Source organism: Hippopotamus amphibius, chromosome 16 (assembly GCF_030028045.1).
Source record: "Hippopotamus amphibius kiboko isolate mHipAmp2 chromosome 16, mHipAmp2.hap2, whole genome shotgun sequence".
Taxonomy (NCBI): Eukaryota; Metazoa; Chordata; class Mammalia; order Artiodactyla; family Hippopotamidae; genus Hippopotamus; species Hippopotamus amphibius.
Genome location: NC_080201.1, coordinates 41,329,416 through 41,341,050, shown reverse-complemented (window position 1 = coordinate 41,341,050; position 11,635 = coordinate 41,329,416).

Sequence of the window (11,635 nt, the reverse complement as noted above, 5' to 3'; positions counted from 1 at the left end):
TATTCAGAGCAGAAATCAACCAGCAGAAACCTCGGTAGAAGCTAGTAGAAATTAGTCTCAGGGTAAGAAAACCTAAATTATAATTGAAGACGTGGAGGCTCAAACGTGTGGACAAATTTGATACTAAAAACTCCATAAGGACTCAATAGTCTGGAGGCCCCATGCTTTTGTGAATTTTACTTCCAGGAACTCAATCTGGTTCTCACAATAAACATCAGAGAAATATTCCTTCAAGCTTCTGACAGGAGGAGGGAAAAGTTAACCATTATGATATATGCCAGAAAATTCTGTTCTTCTTAACAAGATCTGCCGTCAGAAGAAACTCTTTAACCAGAGCCTAACTGACCTGGGGAAAGAGAAATACCCAACTTCATCCAACTCTAGCAATTACATTTCATCTGAAGAGTTTGAAACTGAGCAGCATGAATCAAGTTCACAGTCCAGAGGCAAAAATTCACCAAAGGACTGAGACTTAACCATAAGACTGTAGAAAGCTGCCTGTCTCCTCACACCTTACAATGACATTATGAAAGGCCTAATTACAGCAGTTCTTTTTACCCAGTACATCAGTCACATCTGGGTATCAAGAAAAAAAATTCAAAATGTACTAAAAGGCAAAAAATACAGTTTGAAGAGACAGAACAAGCATCAGAACTCAATGCATTGAGAACAAGAACTCAAACATGACAGGGATGTTGGAAATATCAGACTGAGAATTGAAAACAACTATGATTGATATACCAAGGGATCTAATGGCTAAAATAGATGGCATGCAAGAACAGATGGGCAATGTAAGCAGAGAGATGCAAATCCTAATAAAGAACCAAAAAGAAATGCTAGTGATCAAAAGAACTGTAACAGAAATGAAGAATGCCTTTGATTGGCTCATTAGTAGACTGGACAAGGCTGATGAAAGAATCTCTGAGCTTAAGGATACTTAAAAAGAAATTGACAAAATAGAAAAGCAAAGAAAAAAGCCCCCCAAAAGAGCAATATATCTGAAAACTGTGAGATAAGACTACAAAAGGTGTAACATATGTCTAATGGGAATACCATAAGAAAAGAGAGAGAGAGGAGGGAAGGATTGTGGAAGGAAGGAAGGGAGGGAGGGAAGAACAGAACATATATTAGAAACAATAATGACTGAGATTTTCTCCCAAATTAATGTCAGAAAGCAAACCACAGATACGGTAATGTCAGAAAACACCAAACAAGATAAGTGCCAACTGAGGTGCATCTAGGCATATAATTTCCAAACTACAGAAATTCAAAGAAAAAATCCTGAAAGAAGCCAGAGGAGAAAAGCAATTTACCTATAGAGGAGTAAAGATAAGTTTTATGTCTGACTTTTCCTCAGAAACCATGATGCAAGAAGAGAACTGAGCTGAGGAAAATGTTTTAAGTGTTGGGAGCAATGATATAAGATACAGAAGTAAGGAATTAGGATTATCATTTTATTACAAGATTCTTACACTATCAATGAAGTGATATAGTGTTATTTGAAAGTGGACTTGGGAGGGGGGTTGGGGTGGGATGAATTGGGAGACTGGGTTTGCCATATATACATTACTAATAAGAAAAAAAATCGAATTGTACACTTTAAATATATGCAGTTTATTGTATGTCAACTATATCTCAATAGTAGTTTTAAAAAAGAGAAAGTGGACTTGGATTAGTGGTAAATGTATATTGCAAACTCTAGGGCAACTACTAAAAAAAAAGAGGAAAAAAAGAAGTGTAACATATGCTCAGAAAGGTGAGAAAATTGGATCATGTAAATTGCTCAATTAAAACCACTTAAGGCAGAAAAAAATAGTGAAAGATGAAAATAGGAACAAAGAATGGGTCAAAAAAAAAAGAAAATAGTAACAAATATGGAAGACATTAACACTGTGAATATCAATTGTCTAAATGTACCAACTGAAAGACTGAGATTATCAGAGTGGATCAAAAAACAATACCTAACTATATGATGTCTGTAAGAAACCCACTTTAAATATAAAAATACACATAGATTTAAAGTAAATGAATGGAGAAAGACACACTGTGCTCACACAAATCAAAAGAAACTTGGAGTAGCCATATTAATTTTAGACAAAACAGACTCCAGACCAAGAGATATTATCATAAATAAAGAGGGGTATTATATAATGATAAAGGGGTCAATTCTCAAAGAAGGCATAATGGTGCTTAATATGTATGTGCCCAATGACAGATTGTTAAACTGCATGAAGCAAGAACCTAAAGAACTATAAGGAGAAATAGATGAATACACTAATTGGAGAATTCAACACCCTGCTATCAGAAATGGATAAATCCACCAGGTAGAAAATAAGTAAAGAGATGATTGAGCTTAACCACACCATCTATCAACTGAATATAATAAACATCTACAGACTCTACTTCATCCAGCAACAGCAGGCTACACATTCTTTTCAAGTTTCCACAGAAGATTTCCTAAGAGATCACATTGTAGTCCATGAAACACACCATAACAAATTTAAAGTAATAGGAAGAAAGATGGCAGCAAAGTAGAAGGATGTGGAATGCATCCCTCTCCACAGATGCATTAGGAATACACCCAAAACCACAATAATTCCCACAGAGAACCAGCTGAACACCAGCAAATGATCTCGGACATGAGAAAGGACTGCAAAGTTCCTGACATGACTGGTAGGGAGACATTTGAGACTGTTCAAAGAGAGTGCAGCGGCTGAGCTGTGGCAGACGGGAAAGAGTGAGAAACACATGGAGGGTCTACACCATGGCTCAGCGTGCCTGGACTGAGATGTCAATTCACAGATGAACAGCGGGTCTGGGAGCAGGAGTGTGGGATCTGGAGAGCTAGTTCAGGGTGAAAAACATTGTTGGTGATGGGGAGACAGACTGAGGGGACAGGACAGAAGAGGTCTGCAGTGAGGAGTGCCTACCACAGAGGGCTGTGAGACCATAGTGGTGGCTGGACACTGCTGACCGACAAGTCGAGGGGAGGAGCCACAGGCATAGCCTCTTTCTTGCTGCCTGTGATGGACAGAGGAAGGACCCCTGTGGGCCAAGCTAAGGCATTCAGGGATAACAAAGGCCCATGGGTGGGGCTGGCTTAGAGTGCTGGCAGCCAAGAGCCAAAAGCCACACAGAGTGGCCCAACTCTGAGACATTCTGTTTACACCTGAGCCACCAGCATCCCTTTGCAACAGGCACGACCATACCCAACTGAATCGCCATATCCAAGAGAGGGTGCCACTGCTCACTCACTCCCAGGGGAAGGAGCCACTATTGTACCTTCTCCCTCCCCACACACCAGCACTTACAGACAAACAATAAAGGAAGCTCTACTGGTCACAGAACAATACAAAAAACCCAAGGAGGGTAGAAGGACACTTACAGCTGAGACCCCAAGGTAACAGAAGTATTAGTATCGATTCTACTGAACTGGTCCATTCTGGGATAAGTTCTATTTTTTTGTTTTGTTTTGTTTCTTATTAATTGTGATCTTAGTCCTAAGGGTTCTACAAGTTTTATAACATATTTTTTATTCTATTTTTATTTTTAGCCTTTTTATATATTTCTATTTCTAGTTATGTTTTTTGTACTGCTGACTGTATCTCTCCTACCATCTTTTCATCTCTATCTTTTATACATTTCTATTTCTTTCTTTTTATTGTCATATTTCCAGTCACACTACACTCTTCTGTTGCCCTGCCTTGTATCCTTTTTTAGTTTATTTTATCTTAATATACTTATAAGCAATATTATCAGTCTGCTCTGTCTCCTTGCTTTATTCTCCAGATGACACACTGCTTTGGTATTTATTATTACGTTTTTGTCTTTATCTTAGTTCTGAGTATAATTGTCTGATTTCATTCTGAGAATCTTCAGTCTGTCTGGTGGTACTCTAGATCTTTATGATATTTGATATTAGCTTTCAATATCTCCCTGGATTTGTGTTTGTGTGTGTGTGTTGTTATTTGTTTGTGTGTTTGTTTTTGCTTTTGTTTCTGTTTTGTTCTGTTTTGGTTTTGAATTTCTGTTGGTTTTCTCTTTGAATGTCCGATACCATACTGGGGTTCTTCTGTCAGGTCTTTCTAGTGCCTTATGTTCTATTGGATTCAGTATTTGTGAGTCTTATACATGCATGTGTTTCCTTAACTTAGCATTTGTTTGACTCAACACTCTGCCATTAGCCTGGGGCTTGGAGGGTCTTCTTTAAACACCTTTATTGCTGGGACAGGCAACTTGTGAAGTTTGGACTACCATGAGAAAACAAAGAAACACCATACAGGCAAAGGAGCAGGAAAAAACCCCACAAGGCCAAATAAATGAAGAGGAAATAGGAAAAATGCCTGAAAAAGAATTTAGAGTAATGATAGTAAAAATGATACAAAATCCTGGTAACAAAATACAGAAAATACAAGAAACAGTTAATAAGGACTCAGAAGAACTAAAGAACAAACAAAAGGCAATGAACAACAAAATAACTGAAATTAAATATACTCTAGATGGTATAACCAGCAGAAAAACTGAGAGAAGAACAAATAAGTGAGTTGGAAGATAGAATGGGGGAAATAACTGCCACAGAGCAGGAAAAAGAAAAAAAGAATAAAAATAATAGAAGACAGTCTCAGAGACCTTAGGGATAATATTAAGTGCACCAACATTCAAATCATAGGCATCCCAGAAGAAGAAGAAAACAAGAAAGGGTCTGAGAAAATATTTGAAGAGGTTATAGTGGAAAACTTCCCCAACATGGGAAAGGAAATAACCAAGTCCAGGAAGTGCAGAGAGTCCCATACAGAATAAACCCAAGGAGAAATACACCAAAGCACCTATTAATATAACTAACAACAAACACAAAGAAAAAATACTAAAAGCAGCAAGAGAAAAGCAACAAACAACATATAAGGGAAAACCCATAAGGGTAACAGCTGACCTTTCTGCAAAAACTCTGCAGGCCAGAAGGGAATGGCAGGATATACTGAAAGTCCTGAAAGAGAAAAACCTACAGCCAAGAATACTCTATCCAGCAAGAATCTCATTCAGATTCAATGGAGAAATCAAAAGCTTTCCAGACAAGCAAAAGTTAAGAGAATTCAGCACCACCAAACCAGCCTTACAACAAGTGCTAAAGGAACTTCTCTAAGTAGGAAACACAAGGGAAGGAAAAGACCTACAAAAACAAACTCAAAACAATTAAGAAAATGGTAATCAGAACACACATGCCAATAATCACCTTAAATGTAAATAGATTAAATGCTCCAACCAAAAGACACAGACTGGCTGAATGGATACAAAAACAAGACCCTTCTATATGCTGCCTACAAGAAACCCACTTCAGACCAAGGGATACGTATAGACTGAAAGTAAAGGGGATGGAAAAAGATATTCTATGCAAATGGAAGTCAAAAGAAAGCTGGAGTAGTAATACTCATATCAGAAACATTAGACTTGAAAGTAAAGACTATTACAAGAGACAAGGAAGGACACTACATAATGATCAAGGGATCCATTCAAGAAGAACATATCACAGTGGTAAATATCTATGCCCCCAATATAGGAGCACCTCAATACATAAGGCAAATGCTAACAGCCATAAAAGAGGACATCAACAGTAACACAATAATAGTGGGAGACTTGAACACCCCACTTACATCAATGAACAGATCATCCAAACAGAAAATAAATAAGGACACACAAGCTTTAAAAGACACATTAGACCATCTCGACTTAATTGATATTTATAGGACATTCCATCCAAAAACGACAGACTACACTTTCTTCTCAAGTGCACATGGAACATTTTCCAGGATAGATCACATCTTGGGTCACAAATCAAACTTCGGCAAATTCAAGAAAATTGAAATCATATCAAGCATCTTCTCAGACCACAACACCATGAGACTAGATATCAATTAAGGAAAAAAACTGCAAAAAATACAAACACATGGAGGCTAAACAGTACACTATTTAACAACCAAGAAATCACTACAGAAATCAAAAAGGAAATCAAAAAATATCTAGAAACAAATGACAATGTAAACACAACAACCCAAAACCTATGGGACACAGCAAAAGCAGTTCTAAGGGGGAAATTTATAGCAATAGCTCAAGAAACAATAAAAATATCAAATAAACAACCTAACCTTACACATAAAACAGTTAGAGAAAGAAGAACAAAGAAACCCTAAAGTAAGCAGGAGGAAAGAAATCATAAAGATAAGAGCAGAGCAAATAACCCAATCCAAAAATGGGTGGAAGACCTAAATAGACATTTCTCCAAAGAAGACATACAGATGGCCAACAAACACATGAAAAGATGCTCAACATCACTACTCATCAGAGAAATGCAAGTCAAAGCCACAATGAGGTATCACCTCACACCAGTCAGAATGGCCATCATCACAAAGTCTGGAAACAACAAATGTTGGAGAGGGTGTGGAGAAAAGGGAACTCTCCTGCACTGTTGGTAGGAATGTAAGTTGGTACAGCCACTATGGAAAACAATTTGGAGGTTCCTTAAAAAACTCCAAATAGAACTACCATATGATCCAGTAATCCCACTCCTGGGCATATACCCAAAGAAAACCATAATCCCAAAGGAAACATGTACCATAATGTTTATTGCAGCACTATTTACAATAGCCAGGACATGGAAGCAACCGAAATGCCCATCAACAAATGAATGGACAAAGAAGATGTGGCATATATATATACAATGGAATATTACTCAGGTATAAAAAGGGATGAGATGGAGCTATATGTCATGAGGTGGATAGACCTAGAGTCTGTCATACAGAGTGAAGGAAGTCAGAAAGAGAAAGACAAATATTGTATTCTAACTCACATGTATGGAATCTAAAAATGGTACTGATGAACTCAGTGAGAAGACAAGAACAAGGACGCAGATGCAGAGAATGGATTGGAGAAATCGAGGTTTGGGGGGGTGAGGGGTGAAGGGGAAGCTGATACGAAGCAAGAGAGTAGCACAGACATATATATAGTTCCAACTGTAAAATAGATAGCCAGTGGGAAGTTGTTGTATAACAAAGGGAGTTCAACTCGAGGATGGAAGATACCTTATAGGACTGGGGTGGGGAGGGTGGGGGGGACTCGAGGGAGGGTGGGGGGGAGTCAAAGGAGGGAGGGAATATGGGAATGTGTGTATAAAAACAGATGATTGAACTTGGTGTACCCCCAAAAAATAATAAATTAAAAAAAAGATAAGAGCAGAAATAAATGAAAAAGAAAGGAAGGAAACCATAGCAAAAATTAATGAAACTAAAAGTTGGTTCTTTGAGAAGATAAACAAAATTGATAAACCACTAGCCAGACTCATCAGGAAAAAAAGGGAAAAGACACAAATCAACAGAATTAGAAATGAAAATGGAGAAGTAACAAGAGACACCACAGAAACACAAAAGATCATGAGAGAATACTACAAGAACTATATGCCAATAAATTGGATAACCTAGAAGAAATGGATAAATTATTAGAAAAACAGAATCTTCCAAGACTGAACCAGGAAGAAATAGAAACCATGAACAGACCAATCATAAGTACGGAAAATGAGGCTGTGATTAAATATCTCCCAACAAACAAAAGCCCAGGGCCAGATGGCTTCACAGGCAAATTCTATCAAACATTTCGAGAAGAGCTAACACCTATCCTTCTCAAACTCTTCCAAAATATAGCAGAAGGAGGAACACTCCCAAACTCATTCTACGAGGCCATCATCACCCTGATACCAAAACCAGGCAAAGATGTCACACAAAAAGAAAACTGCAGACCAATATCACTGACGAATATAGATGCAAAAATTGTCAACAAAATATTAGCTAACAGAATCCGACAGCGCATTAAAAAGATCATGCATGATGATCAAGTGGGGTTTATCCCTGGGAAGTAAGGATTCTTCAATATACACAAATCAATCAATGTGATACATCATATCAACAAATTGAAGGATAAAAACCATATGATCATCTCAATAGATGCAGAAAAAGCTTTTGAGAAAATTCAACATTCATTTACGATAAAAACTCTCCAGAAAATGGGCATAGAAGGAAATTACCTCAGCATAATAAAAGCCATATATGAAAAACCAAAAGCCAGCATCATTCTAAATGGTGAAAAACTGAAAGCATTCCCTCTAAGAACAGGAACACGACAAGGATGTCCACTCTCACCATTATTATTCTACATAGTTTTGGAAGTTTTCGCCACAGCAATCAGAGAAGAAAGCGAAATAAAAGGAATCCAAATTGGAAAAGAAGATGTAAGTTTGTCACTCTTTGCAGATGACATGATAGTATATACAGAGAACCCTGAAGACTCTACCAGAAAACTGCTAGCACCAATTGAAAATTTAGTAAAGCAGTAGGATACAAAATTAATGCACAGAAATCTCTTGCATTCCTATACACTAACAACGAAAGAGCAGCAAGAGAAATTAAGGAAACTTTCCCATTCACCATTGCAACCAAAATAATAAAATACCTAGGAATAAATCTACCTAAGGAGGTAAAAGATCTGTATGCAGGAAATTTTGACACTGATGAAAGAAATCAAAGATGACACAAGCAGATGGAGGGACATACCATGTTCTTGGATTGGAGGAATCAACATTGTGAAAATAACTGTATTACCTAAAGCAATTTACAGATTCAACACAATCCCTATCAAATTACCAATGGCATTTTTCACAGAACTAGAACAAGAAATCTTATGATTTGTATGGAAACACAAAAGACCCTGAATAGCAAAAGCAATCTTGAGAAGGAAAAATGGAGTGGGTAGAATTAGGCTTCCTGACTTCAAACTATACTACAAGGCCATAGTGATCAAGAGAGTATGGAACTGGCACAAAAATAGAAAGGAAGATCATTGGAAAAGAATAGAGAACTCAGAGGTAAGCCCAAGCACATATGGGCACCTTATCTTTGACAAAGGAGGCACGAATATACAATGGAAAAAGGACCGCCTCTTCAATAAGTGGTGCTGGGAAAATTGGACAGCACATGTCAAAGAATGAACTTAGAACACTTCCTAACACCATACACAAAAATAAACTCCAAATGGATTAAAGACCTACATGTAAGGCCAGACACTATCAAACTCCTAGAGGAAAACATAGGCAGAACACTCTATGACATCCATCAAAGCAAGATCCTTTTGGACCCACCTCCTAGAATCATGGAAATAAAATCAAGAATAAACAAATGGGACCTCATGAAACTTAAAAGCTTTTGCACAGCGAAAGAAACCATAAACAAGACTAGAAGGCAACCCTCAAAATGGGAAAAAATAATTGCCTATGAAACAATGGGCAAAGAATTAACCTCCAATATATACAAGCAGCTCATGCAGCTTAATACCAAAAAAGCAAATAACCCAATCCACAAGTGGGCAGAAGACCTAAACAGACATTTCTCCAAAGAAGACATACAGATGGCCAACAAACACATGAAAAGATGCTGGACATCACTCATCATCAGAGAAATGCAAGTCAAAGCCACAATGAAGTATCACCTCACACTAGACAGAATGGCCATCATCACAAAATCTAGAAACAACAAATGTTGGAGATGGTGTGGAGAAAAGGGAACCTTCCTGCACTGTTGGTTGGAATGTAAATTGGTACTGCCACTATGGAAAACAGTTTGGAGGTTCCTTAAAAAACTACAAATTGAACTACCATATGATCCCACTGCTGTCATATACCCAAAGAAAACTATAATCCAAAAAGAAACATGTACAGTAATGTTTATTGCAGTACTATTTACATTAGCCAAGACATGGAAACAACCTAAGTGCCCATCAACAGATGAAGGGATCAAGAAGATGTGGCATATATATACAATGGAATATTACTCAGCTATAAAAAGGATGAAATGGAGTTATATGTAATCAGGTGGATAGACCTAGAGTCTGTCATACAGAGTGAAGTAATCCAGAAAGAGAAAAACAAATACTGTATGCTAATTCTTATATACGGAATCTAAAAAAAAAAAAAAAAGATTGGTACTGATGAACCCAGTGACAAGACAAGAATAAGAATGCAGATGCAGGGAATGGAGTGGAGGACACAAGGTTGGGGGGGCGGGGGGCAAAGGAGAAGCTAGGACGAAGTGAGAGTGTACCATTGACATATATATACTACCAACTGGAAAATAGATAGACAGTGGGAAGTTGCTGTATAACAAGGGGAGATCAACTCCATGATGGATGATGACTTAGAGGGCTGAGATAGGGAGGGTGGGGGGAAGTCATGGGAGGGTGGAAATATGGGGATATGTGTATAAATATAGCTGATTGACTTTGGTGTACCTCAGAAACTTGTACAAGAGTGTAAAGCAATTGTATTCCAATAAAAAAATCAATAAAATATAAAAATAAACAAACCAACAAACAAACAAAAAAATCTAACAAAAAAAAAAAAAAGCCCACGATTAAACGGCTTCATAGGTGAATTCTATCAAACATTTAGAGAGATGGTAACACATGTAATTCTCAAAATCTTCCAAAAAATTGCAAATGTAGGAACACTGCCAAGCTCATTCTACAAGACCACCATTATTCTGATACCAAAACTAGACAACAGTATCAAAAAAATAAAATTACAGATGAACCGATGAACATAGATGCAACAATCCTCAGTAAAATTCTAGCAAACAGAATCCAATAAAGCATTAAAAGGATCATACACCATGATCAGGTGGGATTTTTCCCAGGGTGCAAGATTTCTTCAGTATACACAAATCAATTGATGTGATACACCGTATTAACAAATTGAAGGATAAAAGCATATGATCATCTCAATAGATGCAGAAAAATCTTTTGACAAAATTCTACACCTACATATGATAAAATCTCACCAGAATGTGGTCATAGAGGGAACATAACTGAACATAATAAAGTCCATGTATGACAAACCCACAGGAAACATCATTTTCAATGATGAAAAACTGAAAGCATTTCCTCTAAGATCAGAAACAAGACAAGGATATCCACCTTCACCACTATTGTTCAACATAGTTTTGGAAGTCCTAGCCACAGCAAGCAGAGAAGAAAAGGAAAGAAAAGGAATCCAAAATGAAAAAGAAGTACATGTGTCACTGTAGAAGTACAGCTGTTTGTAGATAACATGATATTATACATAGAAAATCCTAAAGATGCCACCAGAAAACTACTAGAGCTAACTGATGAATCTGGTAAAGTTGCAGGATACAAAATTAATGCACAGAAATCTCTTGCATTCCTGTACACTATCAATGAAAGATCAGAAAGGGAAATTAAAGAAACAATCCCATATACCACTGCAACAAAAATAATAAAATACCTTGGAATAAACCTACCTAAGGAGGTAAAAGACGTGTGCTCAGAAAACAATAATATAGTGATGAAAGAAATCAAAGATGACACAAACAGATGGAGAGATGTACCATGTTCTTGGATTGAAAAAATCAATATTGTGAAAATAACTATGCTGCTCAAGCAATCTACTGATTTAATGCAATCCCTATCAAATTATCAATGGCATTTTTCCTAGAATTAGAACAAATTTTACAATTTGTATAGAAACACAATAGACCTCGAATAGTCAAAGCAATCTTGATAAAGAGAAAACAGAGATGGAGGA